This window comes from Dromiciops gliroides, chromosome X, assembly GCF_019393635.1.
Source record: "Dromiciops gliroides isolate mDroGli1 chromosome X, mDroGli1.pri, whole genome shotgun sequence".
NCBI classification, from domain to species: Eukaryota; Metazoa; Chordata; class Mammalia; order Microbiotheria; family Microbiotheriidae; genus Dromiciops; species Dromiciops gliroides.
The window spans coordinates 30,952,040-30,975,121 of NC_057867.1; the positions used below are offsets into that span (position 1 = coordinate 30,952,040).

Here is a 23,082-nt window from a genome sequence, read left to right on the forward strand (position 1 = left end):
TATTTTCCAGTTACATGTAGAGATAGTTTTCAACATTTGTTTTTATAAGATTTCTAGTTTCAAATTTTTCCCTCCCCCCCTCCCCAAGACAGCAAGTAATCTGATATAGGTTATATATGTACAATAGCATTAAACATATTTCTGAATTAGTCATGTTATAATAGAAGAATCAGAGCAAAAAAGAAAAACCTCAAAAAAGAAAAACAACAGCACCAAAAACAAAAGAAATAGTATGGTTCAATCTGCATCCATATTCCACAGTTCTTTTGTTTTCTGGATTTGGAGAGTCTTTTCCATCATGAGTCCTTTGGAACTATCTTGTACCGTTGTATTGCTGAGAAGAATCAAGTCTATCACAGTTGATCAACACATAATGTTCATAATACTGTGTACAATGTTCTCCTGGTTCTGCTTATCTCACTCATCATCAGTTCATGCAAGTCCTTCCAGGTTTCTCTGAACTCCTCCTGCTCATCATTTCTTACACCACAATAGAATTCTATTATATTCATATACCACAACTTGTTCAGCCATTCTCCAATTGATGGGCAGCTCCTCAGTTTCCAATAGCAGTGGAATACGTTTTTTTTTTTTTTTAGTGAGGCAATTGGGGTTAAGTGTCTTGCCCAGGGTCACACAGCTAGTAAGTGTTAAGTGTCTGAGGCCGGATTTGAACTCAGGTACTCTTGACTCCAGGGCCGGTGCTCTATCCACTGTAGCGCCACCTAGCTGCCCCTAGCAGTGGAATACTTTTAACAATATAGGGAGGATATAGGAGACCCAATATGTGTGAATAGAGAGATAGAATGTACACATGCTGGGAAAGAGGAACTTGTGGTCACTGTTTACCAGTCCCCCACACATAAACCCCTCCCCATCTTCCTTGGAAGATTCCCTTACTCAACTTGGACTCTAGATCAAGAAAAAAGGAAGGGCAGCTAGGTGGCACAGTGGATAGAGCACCAGCCCTGAAGTCAGGAGGACCTGAGTTCAAATCCGGCCTCAGACACTTAACACTTACTAGCTGTGTGATCCTGGGCAAGTCACTTAACCCCAATTGCCTCACCAAAAATAAAAAAAGAAAAGAAAAAAAGGAGCTTATTCACTGACTGGAAAGAACTTAATCTCTGGCTAACCAGCTGCCAGAAAGGGGGACTTAGCCTCTGGTCAAGCCCCCTATCTGCTAGAAAGGGAAATTTGGCCTTTGTAAAAAAAGCTTTATAATACTATGATTATTTATTCTTCTGGATTATCTGTTACTCAATGAGCAAGGCTTAGCAATCTATCTATTCACAAAACCTGTAGATAACCTAGACTTAAGACACGATCTGTGTTAGTCTGGCTTAGCTGTTAGGGCTAGCTTTTCTTTTCTTTTCTTTCCTTTCCTTTCCTTTTCTTTTCTTTTCTTTTCTTTTTTTTTTTTTGGTGAGGCAATTGGGGTTACGTGACGTGCCCAGGGTCACACAGCTAGTGTAATGATTGGAATGACACCACCTGCTGGAGACTTACTGTAGAAAAGCTCCACCATGAAGTGAAGGTCTCTGAGGGCAAGACCAGGAGTCTTTTCTTTGGCGTCAGGAAGTGACGTCTGCTTGTGGGAGGAAGAAGGGGGAGGCTGGCGCTCTGACTCACTCTTTTCCTGAGGACTCTGGTGGAGAAGGGAGCTAGTAATGCTCTCTCCCTTTAATAGATAGAGGAATCTAGGCCTTTCTCTCTCTCTTTACCAAATTCTTATTCTCCTTAATAAATACTTAAAAGCCTAACTCTTGCTAAAGCTTATAATTTATTGGCAACCACTCATTAGATATTTTAGACAGAATAGCTAGAATTTTAGCCTTTAACACTAGTGTCAAGTGTCTGAGGCTGGATTTGAACTCAGGTCCTCCTGACTCCAGGGCCAGTGCTTTATTCACTGCAGTGCCACCTAGCTGCCCCCAGAGCTAGCTTTTCTTAAAGAAGGGAGTTTATCCTATAAGCAAATTAAAAATAAATCCAAGTAATCGATAATAGATTTCCTTGTCACTTCTCCACTTTGATCCAAAAGTTTTGATTTCCTTATGAATCACTTGAGCAGAGAATCAAACTCCCTCAGGTGGTCTATGGTTTTAATGATTAGTCTCCCTAAAAAGTCTGTGTGACTGCCAAATCTGGGCTATTTGCCCTGTTTCTAGTAACAAATCTTTAGAAGTCTGCACATCAGAGCAAAGAGAAGCAGAAGCTTCTACCCCAGGGAAAGGGGATTCTTTCATCAAGAGAGCAATTGGAGGCCCTATTCTGACCCCTTTTGCTATATCTATTCTGATTATGAGACATTGTTTTAGACTACATGAGGTGCAATCTCTCCTATTAACTTTGGTGATAACACATTTATTGTTGTGTTTTTTTGTTGTTTTTGTGAGGCAATTGGGGTTAAGTGACTTGCCCAGGGTCACACAGCTAGTAATTGTTAAGTGTCTGAGGCCGGATTTGAACTCATGTCCTCCTGAATCCGGGGCCGGTGTTCTGTCCACTGTGCCACCTAGCTGCCCCTTTATTATTGTTTTTAATACAAATGTATGCAGACATAAATAGGTGCCCATGATTGGAGGTGCTTAGGTGGACCTGGTGACACACACAACATGCTTGAGTCCCAATGAGCAGTTTATACCATACCTGATCAGGTAGTCTGGCTGCAGCATTATTCATTACCTAGTTATCATATGAGAAAGCTATGTGCCATACATAGCAGGAGGGGTGATGGCAGTGCTACAATTTCACAAAGTGAGTGGGCTGGCCTACAGATTAAGCTCTTATTACCTACGGCCAGTGCATTGACACAATGTCCAGGGGGCAGTCCCCTTTGGTCCAGAAGTAATGATGCTTGGGAAAATGAGAACAAAGTCCTTCATGGGGGTGCAGCTAGGTGTCACTGCAGTGGATAAAGCACCGGCCCTGGATTCAGGAGGACCTGAGTTCAAATCCTGCCTCAGACACTTGACACTTACTAGCTGTGTGACCCTGGGCAAGTCACTTAACCCTCATTGCCCTGCAAAAAAAAAAACCCCAAAGTCCTTCATGGAATTCCACAGGCTCACTGGAAATCCTTGATAGAAAACAAAATGTTCAAAGGCCCATTCTGTATTGCAGCCTCCCTCTCTGGAATTCTTTCAGCCTGAGTTGTAATTCTGGGACGCAATAGATGTCAATAGAGTCCTAATAAGGGCTTGCTTAGTGTGAAGGGTAAATAAATTCCAACTCTACTTACTTTTTTTTCTGGACAATTGGAGTTAAGTGACTTGCCTAGGGTCACACAGCTAGTAAGTGTTAAGTGTCTGAGGCCCGATTTGAACTCAGGTCCTCCTGAATCCAGGGCCAGTGATCTATCCACTGTGCCACCTACCCCTCTACTTACTTTTATTCTTTTGGAATCTGAAGATGGTCAAAAATTTTCCTCTTCTGCCTTCTACCAATAAAAGTTCACACTTCCTTCCTGCAATAAATTTGTCCTGGGGGCAGCTCGATAGCGCAGTGGATAAAGCACCGGTGCTGGATTCAGGAGGACCTGAGTTCAAATCCGGCCTCAGACACTTGACACTAGCTGTGTGACCCTGGGCAAGTCACTTAACCCTCATTGCCCTACAAAAACAAAACAAAACAAAACAAAAAATAAATAAATAAATTTGTCCCAACTTTAAGTACAGTTTTTAAGTATACCTTTAATCTACGTTAAAACTGAAATGAAAATCAACTTCGCAGTGAACCCCAAAAGTTCACACTCAGAAAAGGACTAAACCAGACTGGGTAGGGCTTAGCAAATTCTGAGATGTGGAATTATTTGAACTTACAAGAGTTTTATTCTGAGTTCTCCATTGAACACTTCCCTGAATTTTACTGAATTTTTACTGGACCTGGCTTTATGAGGACACCTAGGGCTGGGAGTGAATGTCTGAGAGGGGAGAGAGGCCAGGGGATGTGCCCAAAGCCCACCTAATGTCCAGGCCCCTGAGCATAGGAGACAAGGGGCCAGGAGACATAAGCCCAGACCCCAGGACTCCTGCCCATACTAGGGAAATGGTCCCCAACTGGTCCATAGGGGACCTTGTCATTACACCCCTCACTTGTCTTTAAGGTGTGACAGTCCCAGTGAAATTGGCGGGGGGGGCATGTCTGCTTCAGGATGCAGGTACAGGAAGAATCTTGGCTTTTATTCCAGTATTTAGGGCTAGAACCTTGATGATTGGCTGCTGCCCCTAAGGAGAGCTTTCCACTCACTATCAAGGATTTCTCACCTGGGGATTGGGAACTAGGTGACTTGCTTGGGTGAGGAAGGTTGAGAATGGACAAGGGGGTGGAATCTGAATGAGATTGGAGGTTTGCATGGAATGGAAGGCTAGAAGAGACCTCAGAAGTCATCTGCTCCAACCTCCTCATAGGAGAAAAAAAAAGATAACTGAGCTCAAGAGAAGGACAGGGACCCGGTCAAGGTCACAGGTCCAGTAAGGGGAGACCCAGGCCTGGAGCCCATATCTCTCTTGCCTGTCAAATTACCAGGCTACCATTTTGACCTCTCCCTCCTCTGATAGACAAGAGTCATGGGCTGAATGAAGGGCTCTTGGAAGGCACTCACCTGAAGGAGGTGGGCAGATTCCTCATAGTGTTAGGTGTTCTGGGAGACTTTAATCAAGACTGTGGGGTTAAGTGAAGGGCAAATTGAGCCCCACCCCCAACCAACTTTGGGACATCATGTCATATATGGTTAATAGGGTGAGCATGAACAAAGCTCACGCCTTCCTTGAATGGGTTTCTTCCATTTGAGAAAGAAAGGGGGATGACCACTAGCTGCTGTAATCAGAGCACACCTACTTGAAAATTCGTTGTCCTGGGCTTTGCAAGGTGCCTGTTTCCTGCCCTCAGAGAACTCCTAGCCTAGTGAGGAAAAAAATGAGTCTCTTGTACATGCCCAATGTGGTAGTGGTAGCAAATCCTTGGCCCAAGTAGGCAAATCCTGGAAAGGCAGGGATTCAGAACTGCTGGGTGGAGGTGGGCTGGGGGGCAGTTGGGCTTTCAGTGATGGAAAGGGAGGTGCAGATTAACAACATAACAGCAAGGGGAATTTTCAGCTGTAAAAAAGGCATATCTTGGTGGGGCAGGGCAGAAGGAAACTATGGAAATCAGAATGAGAAAGAAAAACTGAATAACCCCTAGACCAGAACTTCTGTGCCCTTTCCCACCTTGGGCAGGTCAGTGGGATAATGATCACCTGGGAAAGAGGGCTTCTCCCGCAACCTGCAGAGATCAGCAGCATGAACATCCATCCCTGAGGTTGTTTCCTTCTGCAAAGAGACTAAAGAAGCCAGAAGCAGGAGCCAAACCCAATTGTTTGTCAAAATGAGGCCGGGAATAGAGGAGAGCAAGTTCACCAGGAGAGCTAGAAACACTTCTTCAACAGATGCAAACTGACTGGAGCAAATCCTATAGTTAATGAAAATCCAAAGGACAGCACAACACAGAAAGGTGTGGCCTGCATTTAACACTCCAGTCTGACCTATTCTATCCTATGAGATGGACATTAGGACAGAAACAAATAGCCTCCCATACTTTCACCCACTACACCAAGGAATGACCAGGGCATGGGATGGAAGTTGGGACATACACAGACACACAAAGACACGCTGAAACACGTAGGCTCCCACACTTATACACACCCATACACACACAGTCGTGTTGCCCCAGGACAATCATTTCATTAACCATTTCAATTCATATCAATTAGGAATCCTGGGGAGGAGATGAAAGGTGACCTCCAGAGGGCCTTCAGAAACATCTGACTGACTTGGGAGGTTCAGAGGTCGGCCAGACAAAGGCAGAATTCCTGAGGAACATCTCATGGAAAACGATGGGGGAATATTTGGACATAGCTCCTCACAGGTAAGGATTCCTGTCTTTCATGACAGGTATGAGTACTCACCTCTTCTCTCTCTATCCATACATCTGAGTATTAATAGGTTCTCTTTATGTGGTGAATGTACTCATTCTCTCCTTTACTTACTTGTTATTCATATTTTGGTACTCCTAGATCCATTCTCTAAATTAATCTATAGTATAATTTCCCTGACATTCTCGTCACACACACATATACACACATGTACATTTATGAGCTATCATATATTCAGTGTATATCTATACATATGGACTATGTTGTTTCTTGTAACACATATACATGATTATTCACATGTTCTCCCCATCTCTGTTGGCATTTCTGAGCATTTATAGCGCAGTCCTATATTCCACTATGTGTACTTTGTTTGTACATACACATTCACTCTGTCTACATTCCTATACATGAGGATTCACAGACAGAGGTCTCCATATATTCTCTGACAGGGAGAGAAGCAGTGGAATACTTTTAGCAATAGGGAGACCTGATATATGTGAATAGAGAGAGTGAATGTACACATACTTATATATGTAGATATAAATAAATGCATTGAAAAAATATATACATAGGAATCAAGACAAAGGTTACTAATGTTTATGAGGGGATATGACCTGTAAATCATATGAATGAACTTACAGAAATAATAAATTATTTTCTGTATAAAGGTGTGGAAATTTATTTTCATTTGGGGACCCTACCTTTAGACTGAGATTAGAAAGCCTTAGGCCCGCAGGGTCTCTCCCCCTCCTCCTCAGCTTCATCTGAGCGAAAAAGCCCCATGGGCTATACAAGATGCCAGGTCAGACAGCTGGGGGGCGGAAAAAAGCCCCTAGCTCCCTCCGACCTGAGCGGAGCTATCCAAAGATCCCGGATAGTCTGTGCTGAAGCACGTGAAAGCTGGGGAGTGCACCCCCCCCCAAAACCAGCCGCAGTCCTGGCTGGCGGATTAGCTTGGTCTGTGGAAGCGCAGGAAGCCCCGAGATTTGAGTGGAGAGAAGAAAAGGTATATATAGACCTGGGAGTGAGACTAGGAGGAATCTGTCAGGGGAGACGGACTAAAGAAGGAGCGAGGATGGACTAGAGAGAGAGAGACAAGATTAAGGAGAGGGGTTGACTAGAGGAGGATGGACTAGGCCCACTAGAGGGGAGCATGGACAAGGATGCTCTGGTTCGGAAAAGGAGAGCTGGGTCTGACAAGGTTACAGGCCTTAATACAAACCAGGGAAAGTATAACGTGCCCTGAGGCCGGAGGTGGCTAAGGCCCTTATTGTATTCAAGAAGTTCGAAGCAGCAGGTGGGAAAGAGACGCAGTGGAAAGAGACTCCAGGAAAGCAGTCAGGTTGTACTTTATTTCCCTGTATTCCTAATTTGAAATAGTATCTCATAAATAAACTCTGCTTTGATTATTTGGTTAAGAGGCTTCTTAATCTTTAGTCTATCAATTTGGGAGTGGAGCAGTGTGGTGGAACTTTACAAATGGCCCAACATTAAATGAACGAAGTCAGATAGCCAAATAGTCAAAAGTCCCCAGATTAGTCCTCCAGTCAGATTAGCCCCCCAAATTAGGCTAGTCATTTAAAAATATTTCAACAAAGGTATGAAAAGAAAGCACTCATTTATATATATATATATGAATATATTATCCATCTTCATATATATGAGGTGTCTTCTAATAGCAATATATTTCATAAGTATACAATTGTAATATATAGGAGAGAAACTCTGTAGCCTTAAATATGAGTATGTATAGATGAAGATAGAGAATATATATGAATGAAATGTACAAGTTCTTTCCTATATATAAGATGAAATGATCCCCCATATATATATATATACACATAAATATGTGTGTATATACATAAATATGTGTGTATATACATAAATATGTGTGTATATACATAAATATGTGTGTATATACATAAATATGTGTATATATACATAAATATATGCATATACATATTTTAGGCTTATCAACAGAGTCATTCAGCATTCATAAAGAAGAATAATGAGAGGGTAGAAGAATCCCCCCCTTACTTGAATATACAGAGGAAATTTTTGAGCATTCGTGGGTAAGAATATACAAAGCCCAGGGGTTTTGAAGAGGGGGACAGAGGGTCATCTGGACAGACAGGAGGGGTCTCTGGGCATCTCTTGGTCCCTGGGGTCCCCTCTCTCTTGCCCAGCTCTGGGAATGACCACAGTCAGGTAACCCAGTTGGCAGCTCAAGCCACTTGTAGCAGTAGTAGGGGACAGGAAAATGAACCAGAGAAGGTGTTTGGGAGAAGGTAAATGAGCAGCAGGGGGAGGGAAGACTGGAAAAGGAGCAAGATGGGGTGTAGGGGAGGGGAAAATGATCCTGTGGGGGCAGCTAGGTGGTGCTGCAGTGGATAAAGCACCAGCCCTGAATTCAGGAGGATCTGAGTTCAAATCCAGCCTTGGACACTTGACACGTACTAGCTGTGTGACCCTGGGCAAGTCACTTAACCCTCATTGCCCCGCAAAAAAAAAAAGAGAGAGAGAGAGAGAGAAAATGATCCTGCAAAGGGGTGTAGGGGAGAGATGAAGACTGTAGTGAGAAGAGTGAGTGGGATTTCTGATGGGGGCCAGTGGAAAGAGGGATGAGGCTGGCAGGAGGGAGACTCCTGTGTCACCAAAGTGGGCACTGAAGTCCCCAGCCATCTGTGCTCCATGGGTGGTCCACCTTACTCAGACTTAGTTCTGCTTTGCTAGTGATTCCTTGAGGACCCCAAGGGCAAGGAGTAAATAACTGAGAAGGGAGAGATGCCATGGGACCAGGCCAAAGCCCACGTGAGGCCCAGGTTCCTGAGCATGGGAGAAAAGGGGCCAGGAGACATGAGCCCCAGACCTCAGGACTCCTGGCCATGGGAGGGACACAGTCTCCACATGGCTTCTATTAGACCTTGCTCTTCCATTACCCCCAGCTCTGAGATGTGACAGTCCCTGTGAGACAGGAGGGAGGGCACCTCTGGTTGAGGAGGCAGGTCCAGGAAGAACCACAGTTTTTATTACAATTTTAGGGCTAGATTAAGGGCAGAATTTGATGATTGGATGCTGCCCCAAGAAAAACCATTAGACTAGCATGGATTTCTCATCTGTGGATTGGAAGCTACTTGACTTTCATGGGTGGGGAGGGGGGTGAGTATGGACATGTGATTAGAATCTGAATGAGACTGTAGGTTTGGAAAGAATGGAGGCTACAAGACACCTCAGAGATCATCTGCTCCAACCTCCTCATGTGAGAAAAAAGGGTAACTGAGGTCAAGAGGAGGTCAGTGGCATGACCAAAATCACAGAGCCAATAAGAGGTAGACACAGGTCTTGAGCCCACATCTCTCTTGCATGCCAGTCTACCTGGCTTCCTTCTCTGACAACCAGACTTCATGGGCCAAAGGTACCTGAGAAAGTCCTCCCCAGAAGCAGGTGGGTGGGTTCCCCAAAGTGCTAGGGGGTTCTGGGAGTCTTAGAACTGTTAAGGGTTAAGGGAAGAGCAAATCAAGTCACATGGCATACATAGTTAACAGGGTGTGCATGAACTAGACCCATGCCTTTCTTGAATGGGTTTCTTCCACTTGAGAAAGAAAGGGGAATGACCACTAACTCCTCTCTAATCCCAGCCCGCCTATTTGAACATTTTCCTGTGGTTTGGGGGTGTTAGCCTAGGCAAGGTGCCTGTTTCCTGTCCTCAGAGACCTCCAGGTTTAATGAGAGAAAAGAAGTGACTTGAACATGCTGGATTTGGTAGCAATACTTCAAAGGAGGCCAGCCTTAGAAAGGCAGGGATCATGAACTGCTTGGTGGAGGTGGGCTGGGGAGCAGGTGGGCTTTTAGTGATGGGAAGGAAGGTGCAGATCATCCACAGAACAGAGGGAGGAAGTGTCAGCTCTGCAAAGAGACCTGCTTGGGCTTCAGAAAGGGGAATCTAGGAGCAAATGGAAGCCCCAATAACCCCTTGAGCAAAACTCAGATGCCCTTTTGTTTTCCAACCTGGGCAAATCTACTGGGTTCTGCCCACCTGGGAAAGAGGGCTTCTCCCCCAAACTGCAAAGATCAGCCTCATGGATGGCTATCCCTGAGGTTGTCTCCTGCTGCAAACAGCCTAAAGAGGCCAGAAGCAGGAACCAAACCCAATTTTTTGTCAAAATGAGGCCAGAAATAGAGGAGAGCAAGTTCACCAGGAGAGCTAGAAACACTTCCTCAACAGGCCCACACCGCTGGGAGCCAATCCTGTGGTTAATAGAAATCTAAAGGAAAGCACAACACAGAGAGATGTGGCCTGCATTAAACACACTCCAGTCTGACCTATTCTAATGTGGTAGCAATGATGGGACAGGGTGTTGGATGGCAGTCAGCACACACACACACACACACACACACACACACACACACACACACACATACACAAAAGCTCCCACACTTATATAACCACATACACACAAACTCCTGAACCTCCAGTATAATTTTTTCATAAAAATGTTTTAATCTATATCAATTAGTATTCTTTTTTTTAATGGGGCAATGGGGTTAAGTGACTTGCCCAGGGTCACACAGCTAGAAAGTGTCAAGTGTCTGAGGCCGGCTTTGAACTCAGGAACTCCTGAATCCAGGACCGGTGCTTTATCCACTGCGCCACCTAGCTGCCCCGCAATTAGTATTCTTGATGAGACATATACTGTATTATCCATTATGACTCATTTGTATGATATTTCATATATCCTCCCTATATGGTGGCCTATATAAAAATTCCTAGAGCCCTTCTCTGTTTCTATAGGAGGACCTCATTTGTGAGTACTTATTCCCTCCCTCTTCCTCTATGTACAGGGACCCATAGTCTTTGGTTATATTCCTGTATATGAATATGCATATACTTGTGTGTACATTGACTAGAGTCTGCAAATATTCTCTCACAAATATAGAAGCAGTGGAATACTTTTCAGATATACAGAGAGCAGAGAGGAGATCAAATATATGTGAACAGAGAGATGGAATGTAATATATAGAGAGAGAGACAGAGAGAAAGAGAGAGATACAGACACAGAGAGAGAGAGAGAGAGAGAGAGAGAGAGAGAGAGAGAGAGAGAGAGAGAGAAATATGGGTACTCATGGATATGGATGGAAAGTGAATATGTGAGTCCTCATGATTCCTAACATTATTGAGGAGATAGAATATACTAGTCACATAAAAGGATTTATAGAAAAAGCAAGTTCTTCCCATATATAAAGTTGAAGAGGAAGCCCCTGAGTACTTTTCTTTTTTTTTTTTTTTTTTAGTGAGGCAGTTGGGGTTAAGTGACTTGCCCAGGGTCACACAGCTAGTAAGTGTTAAGTGTCTGAGGCCGGATTTGAACTCAGGTACTCCTGACTCCAGGGCCAGTGCTCTATCCCCTGCGCCACCTAGCTGCCCCCTGAGTACTTTTCCATAGGAATATAGTCTGTTTTTATATATTATCAATAGAATCATTGATATAAGCTGGAATTTATTTTCCCTAGGAGAAACACTTGTCAGTCTTCTATATGTGTCAGAACAGAGAGAATATATAATGTAAGCCCCCATCCACTGTAGGGAAACAGTCCTCAAATGTTCCCTACAGGACCTTGGCCTTTCACCACCCTGCCCCAGACTCTGGGAGATGGAGTTGGGGTGGGGGCACCTCTGGTTCAGGAGGCAGGTCCAGCAAGAACCACGGGTTTTAGTCCAATCTTGAGGGTTAGAATAAGGGCAGAACTTGCTGGGTGGGGGCTGCCCCAAGGGAAAGAATCAAACCCAGCAGGGATTTCTCAGCTGGAGAGTGAGGGCCAGTTTGCTAACATTGGGGGAGGGGGATGGACGTGGAGGTAGAGTTTGAATGTCCTTGTAGGTTTGAGTAGGTTGGAGGGCTACAAGAGACCTCAAAGGTCATCCTGTTCAACCTCCTCATTTAGAGAAAAGGGGTAACTGAATTCAAGAGGAAGGCAGTGATATGGCCAAGGTCACAGAGCCAGTAAGGGGCAGACCCAGTCCGTGATCCCAAGTCTCTCTTGCCTACCAGGCTAGCCGGCTTCCATGTTGGCCTCTCCCTCCTCTGACAGCCAAGCTTCCTGGGCCAAAGGTCCCTGGGAAGTCATTCCCCAGAAGCAGTTGGGCAGGATCCCCATAAAACTTGGGGTTCTGGGAGTCTTCAGTTATGACTCTAGGGCAAAGCAAGCCCCACTTCCCACCCACTTTGGTCCAGCCTGGGATGCATATTTAGCAGGGTGAGCCTGAGCAAATATTATTCCTTCCCTGAATGAATTTCTTCCATTTTTGAAATAAGGGAAATACTCCCAACTGCTTCACTCAGCACCCTACACGAACATTTTCCTGGGCCTTGGAGGTGCTAGCCTAGGCAAGGTGACTTTCCTAACCTGAGAGCTCTCTTGGTTAATCAGGGAAAAGGTGTGCCTTGGACATGCTTGCACACACAGAGAAACCCTGAAACACATATGCTTACACACTCACACACACAGACTTATGCACCTCTGGTACAGTCATTTCATTTAAAAATTTAATCTCTGTTGATTAGTGATCATGGTGAGAAGACAAAAGGGGGTCTCCAGAGGCCTTCAGAATCATACAATTGACTTGGGAAGGGGGGAGGTCAGGCTGAAAAAGGCAAAGCAAGCTAAGAACGTTAACTCATTCCTAAGGAAAATCTCATAGAAAAAGATGGAAAAATATTTGGACATATCTCCTCATAAATGAGCACTCATAGCTTCCATGTCTCTTTTGACATGTATGAGTAATCACCTCCCCTCTCACTATATCTGTACATCCAAATACTTTATGTATTCATATAAATGAATACACCTCCATACTCCCTTGGTGTTAATATATGCCGATACCTTCTCTATAAAAGAATCCATATATACGGGTTCCTCCATAGACTCTAGATAGTCATACATATTATACAAACACACATGTATACATAAATGTGAGCAAACATATTCAGTGTATATAAATATACTATGTATTTCCTTGTGACTCATATATAAGATTATTCTTATATTCTCTCTAAATGCTGACATATATGGGCATTCAGAAAGCCCTCCTATATTCCTATATGAGGACTTCATTTGTAAACACTCATTAACTCCATATCTCTCTACTTACAGGTACCCTTGCTACATATGTTCCTATATATGATTAACACTATATTTTGTGTGTACACAGACATGAGTTTTTATATCTTCACATGGAGAGAAGTAGTGGAATAATTTTAAGAATATAGAGAGGATAAAAGAGAATGAATATATGTGAATAAAGAGACTGAATGGCTGCATACATATATGTATATGCATACATATATGTATATAAAATAAATTAAAGAAAATATGTGTACTCAGATATGAATAGGGAGTGAATATGTGAGTATTCATATATGTAGAAGAGAGAATGATTACTAATGGGAGCATATAAAATGGATGTCGTATAAATGAATTTATAGAAAAAAATACAAATGTTTCCATGGAAATAGTAATGTAGAGAAAGAACCTGAGGGGCAGCTACGTGGCGCAGTAGATAGAGCACTGGTCCTGGATTCAGGAGGACCTGAGTTCAAATCCGGCCTCAGACACTTAACACTTACTAGCTCTGTGACCCTGGGCAAGTCACTTAACCCCAATTGCCTCACTAAAAGAAAGAGAGAGAGAGATGGAATGGAAGTTAGCACATACACACACACACACACACACACACACACACACACACACAGAAAAACTGAAATAGGGGCAGCTAGGTGGTACAGTGGATCAAGCACTGGCCCTGGATTCAGGAGGACCTGAGTTCAAATCCCAGCTCAGACACTTGACATTTACTAGCTGTGTGACCCTGGGCAAGTCACTTAACCATTATTGCCCCACAAAAAAAACCCACACTTATACACACACAAACACATTTGGTACACGTCTGATACAATCATTTCATTAAAAAATCTTTTTCATCTATATCAATCAGTAATCGTGGTTAGGAGACAAAAGGGGTTTGTCAACCAAAAAACTACATCCCAAGTCTATGAGACATGTATTACAACTGGATTTATTAGAAGAGAAATGAACATGTCTGTGGAATCCTAAGCAAGTGCAGAGTTCACAATCCAAATAGAAGCTTGCGTACTAATGAGATTATAACAAAGGAAGAAGGAGGAGGAAGCAGAAATCTCCACCTGAATGGGAGGGGCATGGCCAGATTCTCGAAATTTCCTTCTCCAATAACTAGCTCATGTTGGGAAAACCAGCTCCAACTTGATAGCTCTGCTCATATTAACAACAGAGTTATAAGGGGAACATCAAATTAGGAACCCACAGTTCACTTGAAACTTTAGAGAATTTAGGTTATAAATACCCCCTGTTCTTTCCATTTTTATCTAAACTCTTTACCTGATATAAATACTGTTAACAACAAGCTAAAGGGTTACAGTTACATTGATATATGTAACACATTCAAAAACAAACCATATATGTAAATACCAAAGAAGGCAAACTTCTTACACACTTCCAAATTACATATATATTTGTTTAATCCGGTTGTTTTCTCAAAATATTACTCAATTTTTTTTCTTTGCAATTCTCGCCAATTAACTGTTAATTATTTTAGCATTCCAAATTTAAATACCACTTAATTTAAATTAATTCCAATTCAATTCAGTTGTTCAATTCCCCCTTGGGTGGAAAGATAAGGATTTAATCCCCACATAAAAACCGAGGTTACAGAACACTTTTGTGAGATGAACTTTTGGGACCCACACACATATGGATTTCACTTATCAGGTTCTCAGGAGTGCCTTTAGAAACATCTGATTGACTTAGAAGAGGAAAGATCCGGCAGACAAAGGCAGAACAGGCTGAGAAGCTTAACTCCTAAGGAAAATCCCATGGAAAGAGATGCTGGAATATTTGGACATATCTCCTCATAGGTGAGCATTCCTATCTTTCATGTGTATTTTGACATGTATGAGTATACTCACCTCTTCTCTCATTATATCCATACATCTGAATACTAATATGTTCTCTTTATGTATTCATATGAATGAATATTGCTTCATAATTCCTTACTTTTGGTATTTCCATATTCATATAGCCTCTCTATAAGTGAATCAATATATATTAGATCCCCCATATACTCTAGATAGTCAATAGATATATTTTATTAGCAATCATATATTCAGTATATATATACACCTTTGTTCTCGTTCTATATTCTTATATATGGGTCCTGATGTACTCTGTGTGTACATAGACAGAAGTCTTAATGTATGCTCTCACAGGGAGAGAAACAGAGGAATACTTTTAATAATGTAGAGAGCATATAGGAGAATTAATATATATGAATAGAGAGCGAATTTATGCTTACATATATGTGTATATTGAAATAAATGGAGAGAAAAAATACGGGTACTGAGATATTAACTGAGAGTGAATATGTAAGTATTCACATAGAGAGAGAGAGAAAGAGGAATAAAGAGATGATTACTAATATACATGAGGAGATAAAATGTAAGTCATATAAATGAATTTATAGAAAGGATAAATGACACAGTACATATGAATGCAAAGAAAGAACCTGAATACTTATATATTCTGTCTTCATATATATGATTTCTTATATATTATATTATTATTCAAATACATTAAGTATGAAGTTATAATCTATAGGAGAGAAAACTGTAGTCTTATATGAGTACATATATGAAGATTGAGAATATATAAATGAAATTAATTATAAAAGTTCTTTTCTGTATATAGGATGATATAATCCTCTCTCTGTATGTATGTATGTGTATATAGACATATAGTTATACATACATACACATACATATATCTAAAACCCTATATTTTTCAGTACTCGAAGAATAGAGAGAATCTACTTGTATATACAGAGGAATGACTGAGCCCTTGTGGATAAGAATCTACAAAGCCCAGGGGTTTTGAGGGGGGGGGCAGAGAACTGTCTGGACAGACAGCTGAGTCTCTGGGCATCAGTCCTGGTCCCGGGGGTCCCCTCTTTCCATCCTAGATCCCGGAATGACAACAGTCAGGTAATGCCACTGGCAGCTCCAGCCACTTGTAGAGGCTGTGGGAGAGGGCAAAATGAGCCAAAGGAAATCTTAGAGGATTGGGAAATGAACTTGAGAGAGTGTGGGAGGGGAGGGATGCTGACTGCAGAGAGATGGGTGAGTGAGATGCCTGGTGGGGACCAGTGGAGGGAGGGGTGGAGTTGGTGGGAGGGGGACTCCTGCCTCACCAAAGTGAACACTGACGTCATCAGTGGGCATTCACCTTGGCCAAACTCAGCTCTGCTTTCCTGATGTCTACCTGAAGACTCCAAGACCTGAGAGTGGATATTTGAGAGGCGAGAGAGACCAGAAGACCAGCCCAAAGCGCTCCTGAGGCTCAGGCTCCTGAACATGGGACACAAGGGGTCTCCAGGGGATCCCAGGACTCTTTTCCATGGTATGGAAACAAGTTACTATGGGACCTTGTCTGTCCACCTCCCCCACCTCCCCCCCACCCCGGGCTCTGAGGACTGATAGTTCCTGTGAGATGGGGTGCGGGGCGGGGCGGGGGGGGGGGCGGCGCTTCTAGTTCAGGTGCAAGCATGGGTTTGATTCTAATCTTTAGGGTTAGAATAAGAGCAGAATTTTCCTGATTGAGGGCTGTCCCAAGGGAAAGTATTAGACTACCAGGGTTTTCTCAGCTTGAAGTGAGAGGGGAGCAGTTTGATAGCATGGGGGTTGGGGATGAGTATGAATATAGGGACTGAGTATGAATGCCATGAATGCCCTTGTAGGTTTGGATAGGATTGAGTGGGGGGACTACAAGAGACCTCAGAGGTCATCTGGTCCAACCTCTTCATTTGAGAAAAAGGGTAACTGATGTCAAGAGGAGGGAAGGGACATGACCAAGGTCACAGAGCCAGTGAGGGGCAGACCCAGGCCTTGAGCCCAGGTCTCTCTTGGCTGCCAGACCAGATGGCTTCCATCTTGGCTTTTCCCTCCTCTGACAACCAAGTTCCATGACCCGAAGGTCCCTGGGAAGGGTTTCTCCAGGTGCAGGTGGGCATGTTCGCCTTACAGCTAGGGGTTCTGGGACTCTTCGGTTATGACTTTGGGGTTCAGTGAAAGGCAAACCAAGCTCCCCCAACCTTTGGTCCAGTCTGGGATACACATACTGGGATATTTCTTCCATTTGTGAAATAAGGGGGGATGAACCCCAACTGCTTCACTCGGAGCCCTACTTGAACAATTTCCTGGGGGCTTGGAAGTAGCAGCCTAAAGAAGGTTCTTATTTCCTTCCTCAGAAGGTTCCTCAGAGAACTCCTGATCTAGTGAGAGAAAAGTGTGCCTTGAACATGCCCAATGTGGTAGTGGTGACAAAGCCTTGGACAAAGGAGGTAAGCCTTGGAGAGACAGGGATCAAGAACTGCTTGGTGGGAGGCACCTAGCTGGCACAGTTTATAAAGCACCGGCCCTGGATTCAGGAGGTCCTGAGTTCAAATCCGGCCTCAGACACTTGACACTTACTAGCTGTGTGACTCTGGGCAAGAAGTCACTTAACCCTCATTGTACAGCAAAAAAATATGTGTGTGTGTGTGTGTGTGTGTGTATGTATGTATGTATATCCCTTCGAGGATAAAGCACTGGCCCTGGATTCAGGAGGACCAGAGTTCAAATCCAGCCTCAGACATTTGACACTTACTAGCTGTGTGACCCTAGGCCAAAAAAACAAAAAGAGTACTCACCCCTTTTCTCTATCCATACATCCAAGTGTTAACATGTTCTCTTCATGGATTCAATGTATGAATTCTTTCCATACTTCCTGATTATTCATTTATCCTCTCTCTTTATGAATATATATATATATATATATGGGTTCCCTCATATACTCTCTTTAGTCACATATACACGAGTATCATGTATTTAGTGTATATAAATATACTATATTGTCTGACTCGTATATATATGATCATCTATTCTCTCTATGTTCACATATATGAATACTCAAATAGTCTTTCTATATTACTATACTAGTACTTCATTTATAAGTACTCCTTCATTCAATATTCCTATACATATAGGTACCTTAGGTGGAGTTTATAATTGTCCAATGTACAATAAAAGAAATTGAGGTAGAGCTCTGAGCCAATGGCACTTTATTAAAGAGTCCATGGTCCCTCTAGTGAAGTGGATCTCAGTTCTTCTTCATGATCTGAGAAGCCCCTGGTCCCCAGGGCCTTACTTTTATAGGGTTTGATACCCAAATGTGCAAAAGAGGCGTTCTAAAAATACAGAATCTCATTGTTTAACTTTACTCTTGAGGGCCCAAAACTAAGAGGGGTAAAGCAAGAGTCATCTCTGATGACCAAGTGATCAAAAGATGGACAGCTGCTCATATTGGGCAAGGGAGGGTGGTCCAGAGACACAAAAATAAGTAGGGGGACTTTCCAAAGAGCCAAGACATCCTGCCCATGCTGGCTTGGGACACAGAATTTGAGTAAAGCAGGGTGGAGATACCTTTGCCAGAATTCTTATGGGTGTACAAGTGAACTTGACATCCGGTAAACAAGTAGTGAATGTCACATTAAAGTTTGAGGCTGCCACAAGAACCCGTCTTATCTAATGGATAAATAAATAAATATATATATATGATTTATGTAAAATATAAAAATATAAATATATGCTTTATGTATAAATAAAAATAAAATAGATATGATTTCTGTAAAATATAAAAATTATTAATACTGATTGGAATACAGTAGGGGTACAAATGAATCATTTCTCACAGTTTTTCTCTAGCTATATCCCTATATATAAGTACTGATATCCTCTGTTTACATAGACGGGTGTCTTCACTCACAAGGAGAGGAGCATGGAATCCTTTTAGGAATATAGAGAGCATATAGAGAAGTCTTCTATGTGAATAGAGAATTTATAGAAATATGTTTATGAATAGAGAGAATATGGATATTCAGAGATTAATAGACAGTGATTATGTGATTACTCATATACATAGGAATAAAGAGCATAATTAAAAATTTTATGAGGGGGGCAGCTAGGTGGCACAGTGGATAGAGCACTGGCCTTGGAGTCAGGAGGACCTGAGTTCAAATTCAGCCTCAGACACTTGACACATACTAGCTGTGTGACCTTGGGCAAGTCACTTAACCCTCATTGCCTAACCAAAAAAAAACAAAAACAAAAAAAAATGTTTATGAGGAGATGGAATTTATAAATCATACAAATTAATTTGTAGAAAGATAAAATTAGTACTCTTACCTAAAAGTGTAGAGAACATGAGTGCTTATATATGAATATATACTCCGTTAATATTTATATGAGTTGCATTCTCTACATATTCAGCTAAATAAATGTGAAATTATGCTTTATAGAAGAGAGAATGCAGTGATAGACTTGGATGAATATAGAAAATATATATATATAAATAAAATATAAGTTCTTTCCTTTATATGGGATTATATATGTGTGTGTGATTATAGTTTAGTTCTCATAAAGAGAATTAGAGAGAGAGAGAATGGAAGATTTCTCCCTTACATGAATATATGGAGGAAATATTTGAGCACTCCTGGATAAGAATACACAAAGCCCAGGGTTTTGTTTGTTTGTTTGTTTGTTTGTTTTGCTTTTTTTGCAGGGCAATGAGGGTTAAGTGACTTGCCTAGGGTCACACAGCTAGTAAGTGTCAAGTGTCTGAGGTCGGATTTGAACTCAGGTCCTCCTGAATCCAGGGCTGGTGCTCTATCCACTGTGCCACCTAGCTGCCCCCCAGCCCAGGGATTTTGAAGGGGGGACACGGGGCCTTCTGGACAGACAGCAGGGTGTCACTGAGTAGCAGTCCTGGTCCCTGGAGTCCCCTCCCCCCATCCCAACTCCTGGAATGGCCATAGTCAGGACCCCTTCCCCTCCACTGGCAGCTTAAGCCACTAGTAACGGTGGTGGGGGAGAGAAAAATGAGCCACAGGAGGTCTTTGGAGGAAGGGAAAATGAGCACAAGATGGGGAGAAAGGGGAGGGAGAAATGAGCCCAAGAGGGCCCATGGGGCAGAGGAAAATGAGCCTGAGATTGTTTGGATGGGAGGGATGCTGGCTGCAGAGAGAAGGCTGGGTGGGATGCCTGGTGAGGGTCAGAGGAGGGAGGAGTGAGAAGAGTTGGCAGGAAAGTGGGTGCTGACATCACCGACCACCATCGCTCACCAGTGGATCCACCCTGCTCAGAATCAGCTCCGCTGGACTCCCTGAGGACCCTGAAGGTTGTAAGTGGATGTTTGAGAGGCAAAAGATGCCAGGGTACAAGCACGAAGCCCCAGAGTCCCCCTGAGGCCCAGGCTCAAGTGGCCAGGAAACACAAGCCCCAGACCCCAGGACTCCTGCCCAGGGGAGGGAAAAAGTCCCCAAGTCAACCCTAGCCCTCTTGGACTCGGAGGTCTGATAGTCCCTGTGAGTTGGAAGGGACAGGAGGAGAGGCACCTCTGGGTCAGAAGGCAGGTCCAGAAGAATTATGGGTTTTATTCCAACACTTAGGTTTAGAATAAGGGCAGGGGCAGCTAGGTAGTGCAGTGGATAAAGCACGGGCCCTGGATTCAGGAGGACCTCAGTTCAAATCCTGCCTCAGACACTTGACACTTACTAGCTGTGTGACCCTGGGTAAGTCACTTAACCCCCATTGCCCCGAAAAAAAAAAAAGAATAAGGGCAGAACTTCCTGATTGGGGGCTTCCCCAAGCATTAGAATAGCAGGGATTTCTCAGCTTCGGGGTTAGTTTTCTGGCATGGGGAGAGGGAAGTATACGGATGTAGGGGTAGAGTCTGAATGTGCTCTTGGGTTTGTATAATACGGACCTATTCTAGTGTGTAAGCAATGAGGAAACAGGGGGTAGGATGGAAGTTATGGCATACACACACATACAAAGAGACACACAGAATCACACATGCTTACACACACACACACACACACACACACACACACACACACACACACAAACTCCTGCATCAATGTTCAAACAGTGGATGGGATGGAAGTTAGGACACACACACTCACACACACAGAAACGTTGAGGTGCAGCTAGTGGTGCAGTAGATGGAGCACTGGCCTTGAAGTTGGGAGGACCTCAGTTCAAATTTGACCTCAGGCACTTACTAGCTGTGTGACTCTGGGCAAGTCACTCAACCCCGACTGCCTCACACATCCAGGGCCATCTCCTCTCTTCCTAATGTATATCTTGCCATTGGACCCAGATGGTTCTGGAGGAGAGAGTGACCTTGCACAGCCCTCCCTCACTTAAATCCAATTCAGTGCAAGCCATGACATCACCCAAAAGCCATGGTCCTCTTTGAGAATGAAGGACAAACAGCAACAACACTGACACACCTACCCTCCCACACTTACACACACACACACACACACACACACACACACTTATGCACATCTGGTACAATCATTCCAAAAAAGAATTTTAGTCATTGTCAGTTAGGAATCATGGGGAGGAGATGAAAGGTGACCTCCAGAGGGCCTTCAGAAACATCTGATTGACTTAGGAGGTTCAGAGGTCAGGCAGACAAAGACAGGACAGGCTGAGAACCTTAACTCCTAAGGAAAATCTCATGGGAAAAAGGCAGAATATTTGGCCATACATACATAACTTATCTTAGCTGAGTATTCCAAACTTTTATGTGTATTTTGATATGGATAAGTACTCACCTATCCCTTCATTATATCCATACCTCTGAGTACTGATCTGTTCTCTTTCCATATTCATGGGAATGAATATTCCACCATACTCCCTTGGGGTTCATATTTTAGTACTCATATATCCTCTCTATAAATGAAGTAATATATAAGGGTCCCTCCATATACTATAGAGAGTCATATAAATACATATATATATGAGCAAATAGGTGTTCAGTATATATAAATATACTATGTTGTCTTTTGTAACTCATATATAAGATTATTCATGTTTTCTCTCAACATGTTGACATATTTCTCTATTTACAGGTACCCCTATTCTCTGTCTTCCTATATGTGATTATTGATATTTTCTGTGCGTACATAGACAAGAGTTTTGATTTATTCTCTCAAAGGCAGAGAAGCAATGGAATCTTTTTAGGAATATAGAGAGGATATAAGAGAATGAATATATGTAAATAGAGGGGGCAGCTAGGTGGCGCAGTGGAAAAAGCACTGGCCCTGGATTCCGGAGGACCTGAGTTCAATTCTGGCCTCAGACACTTGACACTTACTAGTTGTGTGACCCTGGGCAAGTCACTTAACCCTCATTGCCCCACAAAAACAAAACAAAACAAAATGAAGGGAGAAATCATAGTACTCAGATAGAAATAGAGGGTGAATATGTGGATACTCATAGATGCAGGAATAGAGAGAATGATTATTAGTCTTTGTGAGGAGATGAATGTATAAATCATAGAAATGAATTTATAGAAAGAACAAATGACTTCCTGTACATAGGAATGAATAGATAGAACCTGAGCACAGAGATATTTATATATAGTCTGTCTTCATATACAAGTATGGGAGAGAATTCATGCCAAAATTCATATGCAAGAGTTGTCACATATTCTCTATATGCATTTCCATAAGTATGAAGTGATCATCTATAGGAGAGAGATTCTGTGTCTTGCATATGAGCGCCCATAAATGAAGAGAGAATATATAAATGAAATATATGAGCTGTTTCCCTTATATATGATGATATAATATATAGTGCAATATATGTAGGATTGTAAGGAGAGTCATTCAGTACTTATAAAGAGGGACAGAGGGGCAGCTAGGTGGCACAGTGGATAGAGCACCAGCCCTGGAGTCAGGAAGACCTGAGTTCAAATGCAGCCTCAGACACTTAACACTTACTAGCTGTGTGACCCTGGGCAAGTCACTTAACCCCAATTGCCTCACAAAAAAAAAAAAAAGAGGTAAAGAGAAAATGAAGATACAGAGGTAATGAATCTATATAGGAAATATTTGAGTCCTTGAGGATACAAAGCCCAAAGATTTTGAAGGGGGACACATGGCCGTCTGGACAGACAGCAGGGGGTCTCTGGGCATCAGTCCTGGTCCCCGGGGTCCCCTCCCCCCGATCCCGCTCCCGGAATGGTCACAG

At 42.8% G+C, this 23,082-nt stretch overlaps 1 long non-coding RNA gene across 3 annotated transcripts in view; it reads left to right on the forward strand.

Moving 5' to 3' along the window:
* The window catches only part of LOC122733367, a 97,219-nt gene extending 79,752 nt beyond the window's left edge, over positions 1 to 17,467 (forward strand). For 2 of the 3 annotated variants that reach the window (XR_006353824.1, XR_006353825.1), the window contains 4 exons: positions 5,753 to 5,907; positions 14,720 to 14,865; positions 16,244 to 16,402; positions 17,250 to 17,467. This is a non-coding gene — a long non-coding RNA (uncharacterized LOC122733367). The remainder of the gene's footprint in view (positions 1 to 5,752; positions 5,908 to 14,719; positions 14,866 to 16,243; positions 16,403 to 17,249) is intronic. The other variant, XR_006353823.1, reaches the window with a different exon arrangement.
* The last annotated feature ends 5,615 nt before the right edge of the window (positions 17,468 to 23,082 follow it).